Source organism: Oncorhynchus mykiss, chromosome 8 (genome assembly GCF_013265735.2).
Source record: "Oncorhynchus mykiss isolate Arlee chromosome 8, USDA_OmykA_1.1, whole genome shotgun sequence".
Taxonomy (NCBI): Eukaryota; Metazoa; Chordata; class Actinopteri; order Salmoniformes; family Salmonidae; genus Oncorhynchus; species Oncorhynchus mykiss.
This window is the reverse complement of record NC_048572.1, coordinates 66,619,851-66,640,568: the sequence shown is the minus strand read 5'-3', so window position 1 is coordinate 66,640,568 and position 20,718 is coordinate 66,619,851. Positions and strand designations below refer to the sequence as shown.

Sequence of the window (20,718 nt, the reverse complement as noted above, 5' to 3'; positions counted from 1 at the left end):
TTTCAATTTTGTATATATAAATTGTACCACAAACATGCATGAATCTGATCGGTATTATCTTCCAAATAAATAATAACTGCTCATGCAACTACTATCCTGTCCTTGGTGATGGCCCAATCAAATCCATTTATTTCTGAGTCTCTGTGTGCCTTTGAGAATGGAACATTCAGCTGTGGAACTGGAACTGACCTCAAATCCCCCGGTAAGGCTCTGACTGACAATGCAAACAGATGCACTGCTGGACGCGATCAGTCCTCCTGTTCAAGTCCCCTAAGCCCTCTCAAATGAGGACACAGGAGGCGGCAGGAGGGGAGGATGAGGCAGATATGTGGCATGTCATTCCCACACGAGTCAGGGCGCATGCAGACCATGGTAGTTGAGGTCATATGCTATTTTTAAGAGCACATGCCAAAGTGCACTGAAAAGACCATTGACGGCCATTTACATACCAATAATGACTGAGACAAAAGTTTTTAAAAACAACAACATATATTGTAAATACAAAATCATGTACCTACATTGAACCTACAGGGGTACATGAACCATCCTCTGGCTATTCTCAAAGTCTCTTAAGTCTCTCTTTCAGACTGCAGATAGTGTTTTAATCTGCTGGTAAATGGTGAAACTGTCACTGACATTGAACCCACGGGGCAGTGACAGGCGGTTGGCAGGACAATGAAAAGTGTCTCTGAAGTATTGACTCTGGCGGACCCTGGTGGATCGGACCCAAGCAAACTTTAACCAACTCATAATAAGCCTTTCAAGATATGAAGAGTGTTCCTACAAAAGGGCACTCTTCGTGACAGGTTGGCGGCATGATTGGATTTTGAAGATTTTATGCCTGGTGTGCTAACGATGTAATAACAATGAGTGTTATTTTGAAGTTATAGCTCAACCACTTAGTTCTGATATCATTAGGAGAGCAAAAGTCACAATTATATTTCATATTTCCCGAGAGGAACAGGAATGTGCCAAATCCTATGACTATAAATAATATGGAGTTATAACAAGATCGTAGCAACACTATTCAACGCAAATGTTTGTGTTGTATCAGCTAGGTGTTTCAATCAGTCAATGTGACCTTATTGTAACGACGTTCGTCTGTAGAAGGAGAAGCGGACCAAAAAGCAGCGTGGTGGTTACTCATGTTCTTTAATGGAAAATGAACGATACATGAAATAACTTAAATCTACAAAACAACAAACGGAACGTGAAAAACCTATACAGCCTATCCTGTGACAACAAACACAGTGACAGAATCACCCACCAACCAAGGACCAAGCGGCATGGTAAAAAACAGCGACGAAAGCAGCAGCAGCAGCAGCAACAACAACAGCGGCCGGCTTCACTGGACTACACAACTTGGGAGGAGATAGACAGATGGGCGATCGACCCAGGGAGAGTGCCGGAGCCCGCCTGGGATTCGATGGAGCAGTGCAAGGAGGGTTACAGGAGAATGAGGTTGGCGAAGGCAGCACGGCAGTGCGACAGGTACGAGAGGCAGCCCCAACATTTTTTTTGGGGGGGGGCACACGAGGGGTGGAGCTAAGCCAGGTAGCAGACCTGCGCTCACTCCTCGTGCTTATTATAAGCAGCGCGTTACTGGTCAGGCACCGTGTTATGCGGTTAAGCGCACGGTGTCGCCAGTACGTGTCCATAGCCCGGTGCGCTATAGGACAGCCCCCCGAGAGTGTCATGCGAGCGCGGGCATCTAGCCAGGGCGTATGGTGCCTGCTCAGCGGGTCTGGTCGCCAGTACGCAGTTTTGGTCCAGGGTATCCTGCGCCGGCTCTGCGTGCTGTGTCTCCGGGGCGCTGGGAGGGTGCAGTGCGTCCTCTGCCTGCGCTCCGCTCGTGTCGGGCAGATGTGGGAGTGGAGCCTAAGGGAGAGGTGCGTGTAGTAAGCACTAGATCTCCCGTGCTTACCCACAGCCCGGTTCAACCTGTGCCTGCACTCTGGAGGGTCCGGATTAGAGTGGTTATCCAGCCTGGGGAAGTGGTGCCAAGGTTGCGCACCAGAGCTCCAGTGCTCCCCCACAGCCCGGTCCTTCAGGTGCCTCCTCCTAACCCCAAGCCTCCTGAAGGTCTCCCCAGCCTGGTGGTTCCTGTGGCAGCCCCACGCACCAGGCTGTCTCTCTGTCTCCTCCCTGCAGGTGGTCCCGCCTGTCCGGCGCCGCTGCCGGAGTCTCCCGCCTGTCCGGCGCCGCTGCCGGAGTCTCCCGCCTGTCCAGCGCCTCTGCCGGAGTCTCCCGCCTGTCCGGCGCCTCTGCCGGAGTCTCCAGCCTGTCCGGCGCCGCTGCCGGAGCCTCCCGCCTGTCCGGCGCCGCTGCCGGAGCCTCCCGCCTGTCCGGCGCCGCTGCCGGAGCCTCCCGCCTGTCCGGCGCCGCTGCCAGAGCCCCTCTGCCCAGAGCCCCTCTGCTGCCGCACCTCTGTCCCGAGCAGCTGTCCCTCTGTCCCGAGCAGCTGCCCCACCTCTGTCCCGAGCTGTCCCTCTGTCCCGAGCAGCTGCCCCACCTCTGTCCCGAGCTGCCCCTCTGTCCCAAGCAGCCCCTCTGTCCAGTGGGGTCATTGAGTAGGGTGGCCATGGTGAGAAAGCCACGGAGGCGGACAATAAGGCGGACTAAGACAATGATGAAGTGGAGTCCGCGTCCCGCGCCAGAGTTCAACCGCGGACAGACGCCCACCCAGACCCTCCCCTATAGGTCAAGGTTTTGCGGCCGGAGTCCGCACCTTTGGGGGGGGGGGGGGGGGGTACTGTCACGTTCTGACCTCTATTTCCGTTGTTTTGTATTTATTTAGTATGGTCAGGGCGTCAGTTGGGTGGGCAGTCTATGTTTGTTTTTCTATGTTTTGGGGCATTTCTATGTTTTCGGCCTAGTATGGTTCTCAATCAGAGGCAGGTGTCATTAGTTGTCTCTGATTGAGAATCATACTTAGGTAGCCTGGGATGCACTGTTTGTTTGTGGGTGATTGTCTATGTTGATGGCTTGTTTCAGCACAGATCTCATTTTTGTAGCTTCACGGTCAAATTTGGTTTATTGTTTTTGTTACTCGTTTGTATAGTGTTCAGTCTTTCTTGATTAAAGATTTACCATGGACACTTACCACGCCGCATTTTGGTCTTCCGATCCATCTCGCCTCTCCTCTTCAGATGAAGAGGAGGACGACCGTGACACTTATCAAAAAAATGGTTGGATGAGTCTGATAATGTTGATTTACACCAGCACATTCACCTGTGAACATGGCAATCTCTGCCGTTCCCCTTGGGAATTGGGAGTGGTGCTGTGGATGAGAGATGGAGATCTAGGAAAATGGATGGCCAAAATGAGGTGCATTATAACAAACCTACATCCAGTTGAACAGAAATAACACAGAAGATGGAACAGACAAAACTTGACAGTGGTAGATGAAGTGTTGGGGCTTTAGTAATGAGTGCTTGTATAAGTATGACTCACAGGAAAGACATTTGAAATTCCTGGACATTATCCCATAAAATCACAATGGAGCTGTGGAAGCCCGGTCAAGGGAATGGAGCCAGACAACAATGCTCATCTCTAGGCAAGAGTGGCATGTCCCTCAACAGTCATTTGTGAGTCAGTGGGTGATAGTGAGGATTGTGTATGTGTGTGTTGTGGGAAGGGGGGGTCATGGGGTTACAGTGTTCTTGGCCTTTTAAGGCAGGGCCAACAGGGGTTAAATATGATCTCTGCTATTGCAGGGATACAGTTCTGGAGCCTCCATTCATCTTCACCTCTTAGCAGTGTTGAAGGTAAATGAACACTCCGTAAACTATTATTGAGTGATAATTATTACATACATTTAAATCGAATTGTAGGATTTATTACTGTTCTTTTGACAAATGATTAGTGGTGTAATGAGACATGTATGGTGGAAATGTAAAATGTAACAAAGTAACCTTGAACTAATTTGGCATTTTCTCTTTCTCACAGTGCAACCATGGGTGATGCTGAGATGGCGGTGTTTGGGGCGGCAGCCCAGTACCCGAGGAAATCTGACCGGGAGCGTCTGGAGGCCCAGACTCGTCCCTTCGACATGAAGAAGGAATTCTTTGTACCAGACCCCGTGGAGGAGTTTGTCAAGGTGTCCGTCACCAGCCGCGAAGGAGACTTGGTCACTGTGCAGACGCAGAATGGGAAGGTCAGTGCTTTACTTCAAATGACCAAGTTGAATTCTGCTTCCCTTTTCCCCCCCAGAACAAGGTTGTAAAATCATGCAGAATTAAGTGGTTAATAAATCCTTGTTCACGTTGCAGGCCTCAAATCCGTTTTGTTTTTCAAATCAGTTTTGGAATACTGAATGTCCAAACAGCAAGTTACAAATGACCAAATCGGATGTGTGTATTCAGACAGCAGTCATTTGCTGACATAGCTACGCTAGTTGTTATAGTAATGACGGGTGTGTTGGCAGTGGTGGAGGTTGATTAGTGTAGGATGACCCTTCCAAAAGGGTTCTTCAGCTGTCCCCATAGGAGAACCCTTTTTGGTTCCAGGTAAAACTATTTTGGATTCCATGTAGAACTCTCTGTGGAAAGGGTTCTACATGGAACGCAAACGAGTTATACCTGGAACCCAAAAGGGTTCTTCAAAGGGTTATCCTATGGGGACAGCCGAAGAACCCTTATTGGTTCTAGATAGCACCTTTATTTCTAAGAATATTTAACTCAAGTTATGTAGCAAGCTAAGGTGACAACAATGCCTGCCACGGACATTTCCCAGTTGCTTTGAATGTTCAAAATCATAGTGTAAGAACACTTTTAAAGCCTCAAAGGATAAGATGATCCAACTTTCAAAAGTAGTCCTTTTCGGCTAGCCTCAGTCGTCAACTAGCTAGGTAGCTGTTTAGCTTTCCAGGACAGGAATAATATTTGTATCTGTATCACCTATGAAGGTGGTTTGAAATGCGATTTGGAACATTTTATTCCATTTTCTTTTTGGCTGTTCAGACTGCAAGAAAAATAACAGATTTGAATCGAATATGAGTCACTTCAAACTGCCCATGTGAACAAGGCTTAACTGTCTTTACATAATCTCTCTAATTTCTCACAGACTCTCACCTTCAAAGACTCTCAGATTATGCAAATTTGACAAGATTGAGGACATGGCCATGCTGACCTTCCTCCACGAGCCTGCTGTTCTGTACAACCTCAAAGAGCGTTACGCAGCATGGATGATCTATGTGAGCACATGAGAGTCGCTTCATCATTAAGTTCAAAATGTGAATATTAAATTGACAACTTGTAAATGTAAATTATCCCCACCAAAACCATAGTAATACTTTCCAATGTTAGGCCTTAATTCTTCCACTTAAAATATTATGCACTTTCAACTGAATATATATTTTACAGATCTACTCAGGGCTGTTCTGCGTCACTGTCAACCCCTACAAGTGGCTGCCAGTGTATGATCCATCTGTGGTCATAGCCTATAGAGGCAAGAAGAGGCAAGAAGCTCCTCCCCAACATTTTCTCTATCTCTGACAATGCCTATCAGAACATGTTGACAGGTAAACTAAAATAGTTACTTTAGAAAATATGTAAGGGAATCATAATGATAATTAATTCTGATAATTGTATAAAATTGCATTTTTATAACCTGTATAGACTGTGAGAACCAGTCTATTCTGATCACGTAAGTAATACACTACCCATTCTACTCACATGCTTTTAAAAAGGGTGTTATCTGTCATGTTACATAAGATAGTGTGAAAAATGCTTTTTTTTCCCCTAAAGATTACTGTGTTTCCAGTGGAGAATCTGGTGCTGGAAAGACTGTGAACACCAAGAGAGTCATCCAGTACTTTGCAAGCATTGCAGCTAGTGGCGGGAAGAAAGATGCAGCCGCCCAAAACAAGGTATTCAATCTGAGACAGCTTTGACAAGCATATTTTCATGATTGAGCAATTTTGTAGCTATTTGTAAAGCTAAGCATCTAACATGTGTTTCTATACCATTCTAAGGGAACTCTGGAGGATCAAATCATCCAGGCTAACCCAGCCCTGGAAGCCTTTGGTAACGCCAAGACCATCAGAAATGACAACTCCTCAAGATTTGTGAGTTTCTGATGGATATTCTTATACAGCATTAATCACCCAAAAAGAAACTAACAAAACTATTCTATTTAGGGTAAATTTATCAGGATTCATTTTGACACTCAAGGAAAGCTTGCTTCTGCTGATATTGAGACATGTAAGTCCAAAGATAACAGACTTTGAAAAATCAGAGAGAAATTGTCAACAGTGGCTGTAAGAAATGTATTTGTCTACTGTTCTAAATCACCTTCTTTCCAGACCTGCTGGAGAAGTCTCGTGTCACTTTTCAGCTGAAGGCTGAGAGGGACTACCACATCTTCTATCAGATCTTGTCAAACAAGAAACCTGAATTACTGGGTCAGTACCACAATTAGATAACAATGGTGTATTGACTGCATTCATTTGTGTAGTGTAATAATAAGTAATAATATTTGTCTTTCTATGTCTCTCTCCCCGGCCTCATGGGTATACAGAGATGTTGCTGGTGACAGCTAATCCCTATGACTACGCCTTCATCTCCCAGGGGGAGACAACTGTGTTGTCTATTGATGACGCTGATGAACTGATGGCAACAGATGTGAGTCACTCTGGCCCCTGAATTTTGGTGTTTTGGTATTTTTTCATTTGGGAAAACAAAGTGTTGTCTTGTTGAATTTCAAGCCAGCTTGTTATGTTGCATACAACACCAGACAAAGTTTGGACACACCTACTCATTCAAGGGATTTTCTTTATTTTTTATTGCTTTCTACATTGTAGAATACTAATGAAGACATCAAAACTATTAAATAACACATATGGAATCACCAAGAAAGTGCTAAACAAATCAAAATATATTTTGTATTTGAGATTCTTCAAAGTAGCCACCCTTTGCCTTGATAACAGCTTTGTACAATCTTGGCATTCTCTCAACCAGCTTCACGAGGTAGTCAACTGAAATGCATTTCAATTAACAGGTGTGCCTTCTTAAAAGTTCATTTGTGGAATTTATTTCCTTTATTAATGCGTTTGAGCCAATCAGTTGTGTTGTGACAAGGTAGGGGGGTATACAGAAGATAGCCCTATTTGGTAAAAGACCAAGTCCATATTATGCTAAGAACAGCTGAAATAAGCAAAGAGAAGCAACACTCCATCATTACTTTAAGACATGAAGGTCAGTCAATCCGGAAAATGTCAAGAACTTTGAAAGTTTCTTAAAGTGCAGTCGCAAAAACCATCAAGCGCTATGGTGAAACTGGCTCTCATGAGGACTGCCACAGGAAAGGCAGACCCAGAATTACCTCTGCTGCAGAGGATAAGTTCATTAGAGTTAACTGATTGCAGCCCAAATAAATGCTTCACAGAGTTCAAGTAACAGACACATCTCAACATCAACTGTTCAGAGGAGACTGTGTGAATCAGGCCTTCATGGACAAATTGCTGCAAAAGAACCACTACAAAATGATACCAATAATAAGAAGAGACTTGCTTGGGCCAAGAAACACGAGCAATGGACATTAGACTGGTGGAAACCTGTCCTTTAAAACCCCCCACTGATATCTCCAAATTGGAGACTTTTGGTTGCAACCGCTGTGTCTTTGTGAGACGCAAATTAGGTGAACGGATGATCTCCGCATGTGTGGTTCCCACCCACCGTGAAGCATAGAGGAGGTGTGATGGTGTGGGGGTGCTTTGCTGGTGACACTGTCTGTGATTTATTTTCAATTCAAGGCACACTTAACCAGCATGGCTACCGCAGCATTCTGCAGCGGTATGCCATCCCATCTGGTTTGTGCTTAGTGGGACTATCATTTGTTTTTCAACAGGACAATGATCCAAAACACACCAGGCTGTGTAAGGGCTATTTGACCAAGGAGAGTGATGGAGTGGCACATCAAATGACCTGGCCTCCACAATCGCCCAATCACCCAACTTTGGGATGAGTTGGACTGCAGAGTGAAGGAAAAGAAGCCAACAAGTGCTCAGCATATGCGGGAACTCCTTCAAGACTGTTGGATAAGCATTCCTCATGAAGCTGGTTGAGAGAATGCCAAGAGTGTGAAAACTGTCATCAAGGCAAAGGGTGGCTACTTTAAAGAATCTAAAATCTAAAATATATTTTGATTTGTTTAACACTTTTTTGGTTACTACATGATGCCATATGTGTTTTTTCATAGTTTTGATGTATTTGCTGTTATTCTACAATGTAGAAAGCAGTAAACATTTAAAAAAAACTTTTGACTGGTACTGTATTTATATTTACCAAAACAAATCTATGAGGGATTGGAAATTATGCAGAAAATTACATTGATGGAAGTCACAATCTATCTGCAATATTAAAGCTGATCTTCCCCCTTAACATTTTTTTCTGGTAAAAATGTTGGTAACTGTGGGAATTCACTCTCTACCACAGGAAAACCTGAACAAGCTGATGACCAACTTGAGGTCTACTCACCCTCACTTTGTGCGCTGCATCATCCCCAATGAGACCAAGACTCCTGGGGCCATGGAGAATCGTCTGGTCATGCACCAGCTGCGCTCTAACGGTGTGCTGGAAGGAATCAGGATCTGCAGAAAGGGCTTCCCGAATAGAATCCTGTATGGAGACTTGTTGGGTTCGCTCGACATCGATCACCAGCAGTACAAGTTTGGACATACCAAGGTAAGATTCAAAGCAAGGCATGGATGAAATCCTAGGAGCATTGTACTGAAGCGCATTGTTCTTGACTTTTAAATTACATTTCACTGAAATATTATTTTTGTTAGGTGTTCTTCAAGGCTGGCCTTATGGGTCTATTAGAGGAGATGAGAGATGAGCGACTGTCCAAAATTATCACTGGTATTCAAGCCAGAGCCCGTGGTGTTCTGTCACGAATGGAGTATAAGAAGATCCTTGACCACAGGTATTTATATTGATACGCTATAAAATGTAGACATCTGAAGTAGTTTTTCAGTTTATTCACACAGCACTGGTGTGGGAATATAGTCCCATGCATGAACATGTTAAACTTACCAATGGTTTTCTTCAAGGGAGACATTGCTTGTCATCCAATGGAATATCCGTGCATTCATGGTGGTCAAGAATTGGCCCTGGATGAAGCTGTACTTCAAGATCAAGCCTCTGCTGAAATCTGCTGATACCGAGAAGGAGTTGGCCAACTTGAAGGTAGAATTCATCAAGCTTAAAGAAGCATTTTCCAAGTCTGAGACTCGCAGAAAGGAATTAGAGGAAAAGATGGTCTCGCTTCTACAAGAAAATAATGATCTCCAGCTTCATGTCCAGGCGGTGAGTTACATTTATAATCACATTTCCAAAAATGATAATGTTGTGGCTGACTGTGGTATCAAGCTTTGGTCTTCAACACTACTACAAAATCTACCGTACGTACATCTTTACCAAAAAGCTAGCTTTCAGTACAGGGCGGCAAGGATACTGACATGTCACACAACTTCAATTACACTGCGCTGTCAATTGTATGTTGTTTGTATCTATATATTTACGAGGTGTTTGGCAGGAGCAAGATAATCTCTGTGATGCAGAGGAGCGATGTGAGGAGCTGATCAAAAACAAGATCCAGCTTGAGGCCAAAGGCAAAGATCTGATGGAAAGACTGGAGGATGAAGAGGAAATAAATGCAGAACTGACTGCTAAGAAGAGGAAGCTGGAGGAGTGCTCTGAGTTAAAGAAGGATATTGATGATCTGGAGCTCATTCTGGCTAAAGTGGAGAAGGAAAAGCATGCCACTGAGAACAAGGTAATTCTTAATTGTTGAATCTGTATGAAAAACACAAAACATTTTTTAAAAGGTTAAAAGCAGTGTGCTCAGCCTACACTACCGGTCAAAAGTTGAGGAGACTAAATTACTTGGTGTGTTACCTTAGATTGTAAACTGTCATGGTCAAAACTTACACGGTACCAGTCAAAAGTTTGAACACACCTACTCATTCAAGGGTTTCTCTTTATTTTTACTACTTTCTACATTGTAGAATAATAGTGAAGACATCAAAACTATGTAATAACACATATGGAATCATGTAGTAACCAAATAATTGTTTAAGAAATCAAAATATATTTTATATTTGAGATTCTTCAAATAGCCACCCTTTGCCTTGATGACAGATTTGCACACTCTTGGCATTCTCTCAACCAGCGTCACCTGGAATGCTTTTCCAACAGTCTCGAAGGAGTTCCCACACTTGTTGGCTGCTTTTCCTTCACTCTGTGGTCCAAATATCAAAGTTGTACTTCAAATTTGGACTCCAGACCAAAGGGCAAATTTCCACCGGTCTAATGTCCATTGCTCGTGTTTCTTGACCCAAGCAAGTCTCTTCTTCTTATTGGTGTGCTTTAGTAGTGGTTTCTTTGCAGCAATTCGACCATGAAGGCCTGATTCACACAATCAACTCTGAACAGTTGATGTTGAGATGTGTCTCTTACTGAACTCTGTGAAGCATTTATTTGGGCTGCAATTTCTGAGGCTGGTAAGTCTAATGAACTTATCCTCTGCAGCAGAGGTAACTCTTCCATTCCAGTGGTGGTCCTCATGAGGGTCAGTTTCATCATAGCGTGTTATGTATTTTGCGACTTGAAACTTTCAAAGTTCTTAAAATGTTCTGTATTGACTGACCTTCATGTTTTAAAGTAATGATGGACTGTTGTTTCTCTTTGCTTATTTCAGATGTTCTTGCCATAATATGGACTTGGTCTTTTACCAAATAGGGGTATCTTCCTTGTCACAACACAACTGATTGGCTCAAACGCATTAAGGAAAGAAATTCCACAAATTAACTTTTAAGAAGGCACACTTGTTAATTGAAATACATTCCAGGTGACTACCACATGAAGCTGGTTGAGAGAATGCCAAGAGTGTACAAAGCTGTCATCAAGGCAAAGTGTGGCTACTTTGAAGAATATCAAATCTAACATATGTTTTGATTTGTTGAACACTTTTTTGGTTACTACATGATTCCATATGTGTTATTTCATAGTTTTGATGTCTTCACTATTATTCTACAATGTAGAAAGTAGTAAAAATAAAGAAAATCCCTTGAGTAGGTGTTCTAAAACTTTTGACCGGTAGTGCATGTTGTCTGTTCACAGGTGAAGAACCTGATTGAGGAAATGGCAGCTCTGGATGAAATCATTGCTAAGCCGACAAAGGAAAAGAAAGCTCTTCAAGAAGCTTACCAGCAAACACTGGACGACCTACAGAGTGAGGAGGACAAAGTCAACAATCTAACCAAGGCCAAGGCTAAGATAGAGCAACAAGTTGATGATGCGAGATCCTATATAGAGATTAGATGGTCTTTGAATGGAAAAAATGCTAACAATCAGCTAGAAATTGTCATTTGCTTCTTATCCTCTGAAGCTTGAAGGGTCCCTTGAGCAAGAGAAAAGGGTGCGAATGGATCTTGAAAGAGCCAAGAGGAAGCTGGAGAGTGATTTAAAGCTGTCCCAGGAGAGCGTAATGGAGCTGGAGAATGATAAACAACAGCTAGAGGAACGCCTCAAGAAGTAAGATTAAAATCATCACAAAATATTACATTCTACTGCAAACAAATGCATAAACGAGCTACCAATGAATTATTCCATTGATTCCACAGGAAGGACTTTGAAACCGGTAATCTTATCTGTAGGATTGAAGATGAACAGGGCATAATAATTCAACTTCAAAAGAGGTTGAAGGAGCTTCAGGTAATGAAAAAGTACGACATCCTTAATCGATTTTAACTCTTCAACCATTTGTATATTTTACCATGATGATGCCATTTTGTGCTAGGCCCGTGTAGAGGCACTGGAAGAGGAGCTTGAGGCAGAAAGAACTGCCCGAGCCAAGGTGGAGAAGCAAAGAGCAGACTTGGCCAGAGAGCTGGAGGAGATCAGTGAGAGGCTGGAGGAGGCTGGCGGAGCCACTGTGGTCCAGATTGAGATGAACAAGAAGAGGGAGATGGAGTTCCAGAAACTCCGCAGAGACCTTGAAGAGGCCGCTCTGCAGCACGAGGCAACAGCTGCCTCATTCAGAAAGAAACAAGCTGACAGTGTGGCTGACCTGGGGGAGCAGGTAGACAACCTTCAGAGAGTGAAGCAGAAACTGGAGAAGGAAAAGAGTGCATTTAGGCTAGAGCTGGATGATGTCCTCTCCAACATGGAACATGTTGCAAAGTCAAAGGTAAAAAATCCATCTAAGTGAAAGTACGTTTTTTTTTCCATTTCGTCACTGTTAACCTCTTGAATTGATTTTTTCTTGTCTTTCATCTTGAAGATTAACTTGGAGAAGTTGAGTAGAACTCTAGAGGACCAAGCCAATGAATACAGGACCAAGTATGAGGAAACCCAAAGATCCTTCAATGACATTACAAATCAAAAAGCCCGACTTCAAGCCGAGAATGGTAGGTAGAATAACTTTTGTCTCTGGATATTGCAATAAATACTCTGAATGAGGTAACAAGATAAAGTCTGTTCCTCAACCTCTTACTTTCTAGATGAGATTGGAAGACAGTTGGAAGATAAGGAATCTCTGGTCTCTCAGCTGACCAGAGGAAAGAATTCCTACGGTCAACAGCTTGAAGATCTAAAGAGACAGCTGGAGGAGGAAGTCAAGGTAATTTAGACCATTCATTTTCTTATTGATAAATGATGATGCCCTCGTCATAAAATTAATCCCATCTCTCCTTGCTCCCTTCAGGCAAATAATGCACTATCCCATGCAGTGCAGTCTGCTCGCCAATTGGTATTTATTATTTTGGACTCGATCCCTTGAGTATTTGTGTGAGCCTGAAGTTTGGAGAAGCTATGAAATGATATACCACATTTTCTACTTTGTCTCTTCATCTACAACTCAAGAAGAAGCTGGCTCAGCGCTTGCAGGATGCTGAAGAAGCTGTGGAGGCAGTGAACGCTAAGTGTTCCTCCCTGGAGAAGACCAAACACAGACTGCAGAATGAGATTGAAGATCTCATGGTGGATGTGGAGAGGTCTAATGCTGCTGCTGCCGCCCTGGACAAGAAGCAAAGAAACTTTGACAAAGTATGCAATGCAGTTCTTCAATTCACACGTGTATCTGAATTCCTGAATTCTACACAGCAGAAACAAAATAGTAGGCTTACTACAACACTTATAAAGAGTCATGATTGAAGTCAAATGGCTGCTGTATTATATCATGTAGATCCTGGCTGAATGGAAGCAGAAGTATGAGGAGTCTCAGTGTGAGCTGGAGAGCTCCCAAAAGGAGGCCAGGTATCTGAGCACTGAACTCTTCAAGCTAAAGAACTCCTATGAAGAATCTTTGGATCAGCTGGAGACAATGAAGAGGGAGAACAAGAACCTTCAAGGTGAGCAAAGAGCTCTTTGTTTGAAATGTTTTCAGCTCTGCCAATGTTCGCATCCATGCACTGAAGAGCAAACAGCTCTTTTATGAAACAAGGTTCTGCAAGTGCCCAATATAGTTTTCATATTTCTTCATTGCAACACCTTTTTCTCAGAGGAGATAACTGATCTGAGTGAGCAGCTGGGTGCAGGAGGAAAGACAATTTATGAGTTGGAGAAGGTCTGTAAACAGTTAGAGCAAGAGAAGGTAGAGATCCAGGCTGCTCTGGAGGAAGCTGAGGTAAGAGTGCAATTTCAAATCTTCCCTGGTTCTGTCTGGATTGGCCATTTTACATCAACAACTGTCATTTTCAGTTTGAATCTTCTGATGTGTATTCTAGGCCTCCCTGGAGCACAAGGAGGGAAAGATTGTCAGAATTCAGCTTGAGTTAAATCAGGTCAAGGCTGACATTGATCGCAAGTTAGCTGAGAAGGATGAGGAGATGGAGCAGTCCAAGAGAAACATGCAGAGGAACATTGATACCCTGCAGAGTTCTCTTGAGGCAGAGTGCAGAAGTAGGAATGATGCCCTCAGGCTGAAGAAGAAGATGGAGGGAGACCTCAATGAGATGGAGATCCAGCTTAGTCAAGCCAGCAGGCAGGCAGCTGAGGCCCAAAAACAGATGAAGAGCGTTCATGCTCATCTGAAGGTAAATTAAATTAAAACAGATTGCCATCTGACTGGGCACAAACTGGTTGAATCAACATTGTTTCAACATAATTTGTCAACATATTGTGATGTGGAATCTATGTGAAAAATACATTAGATTTGAAAAAGTAATCAACATAAACAGTTGTTTTGAGGGTGAAATTTCAACCACAGGATTATGTCATCATGGTAACCAAATTTCAACATAATCAAACATATAAAATATGTTGAATTTGTACCTTTCAAACAACGTCAGATCTTCAACGTTATATTCACTATAAAACATTATTTTCTTTAAAGGCTGGGCAGCACCTCCTACTTGAGAATTGATTTATCTACAGCTACTCTTTGGTCTCTCATCCAGGGTTTTAACCAAGTTTAGCTATAATATTTATCACTGACTATTACTAATGTGCTATCTTGAGAATGATTGTTGAGAGATCTCCACATAAAAACGAAAGATATTCACTGTTGCTATAGAAGTCATTCCAAAGGTTAGTTTAACAGAGGAAATTAAATATGACCATGCTCTATCACTCATCATCAATGATGCTATTTAGGCCTACAGCATTTGCAAAGTCATCAACAGCTATTGTTTCAATTCAACCCAGAATTCAACTAAAAATAGACAATACAATAGACCTAGGGTTTCAAGCTCTATTTCAAATGTAACGATATTTAGTGATATTGAATTGTGTTTGGTTGCCAATGCAACCAGATTTCATCATTTGAAGGAGATATATATTCTGCTTGGATAGTTCCATCTGTGCCAATTATTCTAGTTTTAATTCCAGTTTGTCTACAAATTAATTAATGGCACATATTGAACTATCCAAGCAGAAGACATCTCCTTCAAATGTTGATATTTGGTTGCTTTGACAACAGACCACAATTCAGTATTACTTTTTGTAATAAAGTAAATAGCCTTAACTTTAGGCTATCTTAAATACTAATGTAACATTCAACCTTAAAATAAGTAGCACATCCATGGCCACGTTGAGGTTACTGTAGCTATACATTTCTTCCTATGTAATCATATAAGGCGTGCATGTTCAAGATAGCATGCACAGGTCGTCACAGGTCTGTGGAGATCTTCATAATTGCTGCAGAATCTCGAACAGAATTGATCACTTACACCATATGCTTTTAATGTAATCTCAACTGCAATCCAGGTCACTTGGTCTGCTATTAGATGAAACACAGTAATAATGATTGGTTGTATAAATAAGCAAACTATCTGACATTGTATTCCCATTTGAACTTTGCTGTGCTTTTAAATGGTTGAAAGCATGATAGACATAAATCAAAAATAAGACATTGTTTTTTCATTGGAATTTGGTTGTGCTTTTAGATGGTTGAAAGCATGGAAATTCACCTAACTTTTGGCTGTCTTTTTGAGTGGGTGAATATAGTTTGTAATCTCACTGATCAACATCTCAACCGAATATTACCCAATTATCCACATTGAAATGACGTGGTGTGCCCAGTGGGATGGTGTGCCTAGTAGATACTGCTCAAAATGAGGTATCTCCAACCTTGCATATTTCTCTCTAGGATGCCCAAATCCAGTTGGATGACTCTCTCCGTTCCAATGATGATCTGAAGGAGAACATTGCCATTGTAGAGAGACGTAACAATCTGATGCAGGCAGAGCTGGAGGAGCTAAGAACCTGTCTTGAACAGACTGAGAGAGGCCGCAAGCTGGCTGAGCAAGAACTGCTGGATGTCAATGAGAGGGTACAGCTGCTGCACTCACAGGTAAAGTATAATCACTAATTATGGATTTCCTGCTGTAGCTGAACATTGTTACAAAGTTATTTTCTTAAAATCTATGAATAGAACACTGGCCTGCTGAATCAGAAGAAGAAACTTGAGGCTGACACTGCCCAGTTTCAGACTGAGGCAGAAGAGGCAGTGCAGGAGTGCAGAAATGCTGAAGAAAAGGCAAAGAAGGCCATTACTGATGCTGCCATGATGGCAGAGGAGCTGAAGAAAGAGCAAGACACCAGTTCTCACCTAGAGCGTATGAAGAAGAACATGGAGCAGACCATCAAGGACCTGCAGCACCGCCTGGATGAGGCTGAACAAATTGCCATGAAGGGGGGCAAGAAGCAGGTGCAGAATCTGGAGGCCAGGGTAAGTGTAACTTTACATTACATATTGTACATGTACATACTGTACATCAGAAGACACAAAAAAGTAATACTGCATCCTGTAACATGAATGTTATTTCTTTGTTGTGACAGGTGAGGGAGCTGGAGAATGAGGTTGAGGCTGAGCAGAAGAAGTATGCTGATGCAATCAAAGGAATTCGTAAATATGAGAGGCGTATCAAGGAGCTGACCTACCAGGTATCTTTACTAACTCCATCATTGGCTGTCCAGTCATTTGACCTGCTAACAAATGGGGTGAACCTTTTTTTTGTCTGAAATGTACAGACTGAGGAGCACCGTAAGAATATGGCCAGTCTTCAAGACCTTGCCGATAAGCTACAGCTAAAAGTAAAATCCTACAAGAGAGCTGCAGAGGAAGCTGTAAGTGTGGACTTTATGCATTCATTCTTGAGGTACTGTCCACCTGTATTAGCTCAGGCTACATAATGTTTATTTTGTTTCTGTACCACAGGAGGAACAGGCCAATACTAACCTGACCAAGTTCCGCAAGATACAGCATGACCTGGATGAGGCCAAGGAAAGGGCCGACATCGCTGAGTCTCAGGTCAACAAGCTGTGTGCCAAGAGCCTTGGTTCCAAGGTTAGAATTTCTGTAAAATATATGATCTATGGTTTCTGACCCTGGCAAATGCCAAACAACCTTTCCACTATATTTTAATAGATGGTTTTTATATTTTGATGCCAGATTTCTACTCACTGGCTGTCTCTCTTTGTCTCCTTTCTTTACAACATTCCCTGACATTCCAGAAAGGATTTGATGAAGAGTGAGGCTTTGGACCCTTCTGAAAACCATGTTTCTGCTGTGTGTGGTAGTGTGGAATAAAATCTCTTAAATCAGTCTGACAATTACGTCTCTTACATTGTGTCCCAGTTACCCATCCTTGGTCAGAGAGATTGAATGCTAAATTATCATCATCAAACTAGAGTATTTCGAAACATACTGAATGCAGGTTACAGTTTTTTTGTCATCAATCTTGTTCTGGAGGCAGTTCTGCAGAGTTGTCACTAGCTGGTACAGCCACAAAGTCATAAAATCTGATTTTTAACCTAAGCTTAACCATAACCACACTAATGCCTAACCCTAACTTAAGACCAAAAAACAAATGCTTGTTTTCATGAATTTTTACAATAACGCCCATCTTGACTTTGCAGCTGGCCTATTTATAGGAAAATCACTAAATTCTGCCTCCAAAAAAAACCTGACGACAATAAATGTCAACCTGCATATTGACTGCTTACTGACATTTTTAAGACTTAATTTACAAATATTTTCCTATTTTCACTAAACAAACAAAAGTGTATAGGGTAGACAATGACCTGGTTAATTAGTCAACTCTTTACTATAGAGTTTACCATTTACTCATTTACCATCTAAGACAGTTGGAGGGTGATGAGGCTATCTGGGGTATCATGAGGTCAAGCACCCTCTTTGACTTTGGCACAGGGATAAGGTTTAGAGTTAGAGGGGAACTCTAGAGGGGCCCAGCAGGGGTGCATTGACAGACAGAAAAGGCATGGGGAGTGGGGTGGGGAGGACTGTTAGGTGGATGGGCTTAAGTGTTTGAAATGTGAGCTGGTGATAGCTAAAATAGAGAGATTAACCAAAACCTTGTTCTTGAAATAGAGCCTTAAGGAAAGCATCAGGGTGTCAAGTTCGCGCAATAAACCACCTCAAATAGAAATGTTCCCGCACAGCAGGAAATGCAAACTTATAAAGTAAGTGAGGTTAAAAAAGGCTTCTAAAGATTATAATTTCCATGACAAAAATTCAGACTTGATTTACCCTAACAGAACATGTGTCAACCCTACAAAATATTTTAATTAATTATAATTCACATATATATGTTTTTTTATTTCACCTTTATTTAACCAGGTAGGCTAGTTGAGAACAAGAAAAGCAGTGCGACACAAACAACAACACAGAATTACACATGGAATAAACAAACATTCAGTAAATAATACAATAGAAAAAGTCCATATACCATGTGTGCAAATGAGGTAGGATAAGGGATGTAAGGCAATACATAAGCCATAGTGGCGAAATAATTACAATATAGCAATTAAACACTAGACTGATAGATGTGCAGAATATGAGTGTGCAAGTAGAGATAATGGGGTGTAAAGGAGCTAAATAAATCAAATAAATAACAGTATGGGGATGAGTTGGATGAGCTATTTACAGATGGGCTATGTACAGGTGTATTGATCTGTGAGCTGCTCTGACAGCTGGTGCTTAAAGTTAGTGAGGGAGATATTGGTCTCCAGCTTCAGTGATTTTTGCAGTTCCTTACAGTTATTGGCAGCAGAGAACTGGATGGAAAGGCGGCCAAAGGGGGAATTGGCTTTGGGGGTGACCAGTGAAATATACTTGCTGGTGCACATGCTACGGGTGGGTGCTGCTATGGTGACCAGTGAGCTGAGATAAGGCAGGGCTTTACCTAGAAAATACTTGTAGATGACCTGGAGCCAGTGGGTTTGGTGACGAATATGAAGCGAGGGCCAGCCAACGAGAGCATACAGGTCGCAGTGGTGGGTAGTGTATGGGGCTTTTGTGACAAAACGGATGGCACTGTGATAGACTGCATCAAATTTGCCGAGTAGAGTGTTGTAGGCTATTATGTAAATTACATCGCCAAAGTCAAGGATCGGAAGGATAGTTAGTTTTACGAGGGTAGGTATGGCAGCATGAGTGAAAGATTCTTTGTTGCGAAATAGGAAGCCAATTCTAGATTTAATTTTGGATTGGAGATGCTTAATGTGAGTCTGGAAGGAGAGTTTACAGTCTAACCAGACACCTAGGTATATGTAATTGTCCAGATATTCTAAGTCAGAACCATCCAGAGTAGTGATGCTGGATGGGCGGGCAGGTGTGGGCAGCGGTTGAAGAGCATGCATTTATTTTTACTTGCATTTAAGAGCAGTTGGAGGCCATGGAAGGAGAGTTGTATGGCATTGAAGCTCGTCTGGAGGTTAGTTAACACAGTGTCCAAAGAAGGGCCAGAAGTATACCGAATGATGTCTTCTGCGTATAGGTGGATCAGAGAATCACCAGCAGCAAGAGCAACATAATGGATGTATACAGAAAAAAAAGTCGGCCCAAGAATTGAGCCTTGTGGCACCCCCATAGAGACTGCCAGAGGTCCGGACAACAGGCCCTCCAAGTTGACACACTGAACTCTATCAGAGAAGTAGTTGGTGAACCTGGCGAGGCAATCATTTGAGAAACCAAGTATCCCAGAGACCCTGGACCGACTCCAATTTGCACACCGCCCCAACAGATCCACAGATCAAGCAGATCACCATTGTCCCTTCTCTATTGCACTCCATGTACAGTGCCTTGCGAAAGTATTCGGCCCCCTTGAACTTTGCGACCTTTTGCCACATTTCAGGCTTCAAACATAAAGATATAAAACTGTATTTTTTTGTGAAGAATCAACAACAAATGGGACACAATCATGAAGTGGAACGACATTTATTGGATATTTCAAACTTTTTTAACAAATCAAAAACTGAAAAATTGGGCGTGCAAAATTATTTAGCCCCTTTACTTTCAGTGCAGCAAACTCTCTCCAGAAGTTCAGTGAGGATCTCTGAATGATCCAATGTTGACCTAAATGACTAATGATGATAAATACAATCCACCTGTGTGTAATCAAGTCTCCGTATAAATGCACATGCACTGTGATAGTCTCAGAGGTCCGTTAAAAGCGCAGAGAGCATCATGAAGAACAAGGAACACACCAGGCAGGTCCGAGATACTGTTGTGAAGAAGTTTAAAGCCGGATTTGGATACAAAAATATTTCCCAAGCTTTAAACATCCCAAGGAGCACTGTGCAAGCGATAATATTGAAATTGAAGGAGTATCAGACCACTGCAAATCTACCAAGACCTGGCCGTCCCTCTAAACTTTCAGCTCATACAAGGAGAAGACTGATCAGAGATGCAGCCAAGAGGCCCATGATCACTCTGGATGATCTACAGCTGAGGTGGGAGACTCTGTCCATAGGACAACAATCAGTCGTATATTGCACAAATCTGGCCTTTATGGAAGAGTGGCAAGAATAAAGCCATTTCTTAAAGATATCCATAAAAAGTGTTGTTTAAAGTTTGCCACAAGCCACCTGGGAGACACCAAACGTGGAAGAAGGTGCTCTGGTCAGATGAAACCAAAATTGAACTTTTTGGCAACAATGCAAAACGTTATGTTTGGCGTAAAAGCAACACAGCTGAACACACCATCCCCACTGTTAAACATGGTGGTGGCAGCATCATGGTTTGGGCCTGCTTTTCTTCAGCAGGGACAGGGAAGATGGTTCAAATTGATGGGAAGATGGATGGAGCCAAATATAGGACCATTCTGGAAGAAAACCTGATGGAGTCTGCAAAAGACCTGAGACTGGGACGGAGATTTGTCTTCCAACAAGACAATTATCCAAAACATAAAGCAAAATCTACAATGGAATGGTTAAAAAATAAACATATCCAGGTGTTAGAATGGCCAAGTCA

At 42.6% G+C, this 20,718-nt stretch overlaps 2 pseudogenes; both read left to right on the top strand.

Annotated features, from left to right (window-relative positions):
• The first annotated feature begins 3,634 nt into the window (after positions 1-3,634).
• Positions 3,635-6,644, top strand: LOC118936436 (annotated as a pseudogene).
• A 1,744-nt stretch (positions 6,645-8,388) lies between these two features.
• LOC110530964 lies at positions 8,389-17,056 on the top strand (annotated as a pseudogene).
• The last annotated feature ends 3,662 nt before the right edge of the window (positions 17,057-20,718 follow it).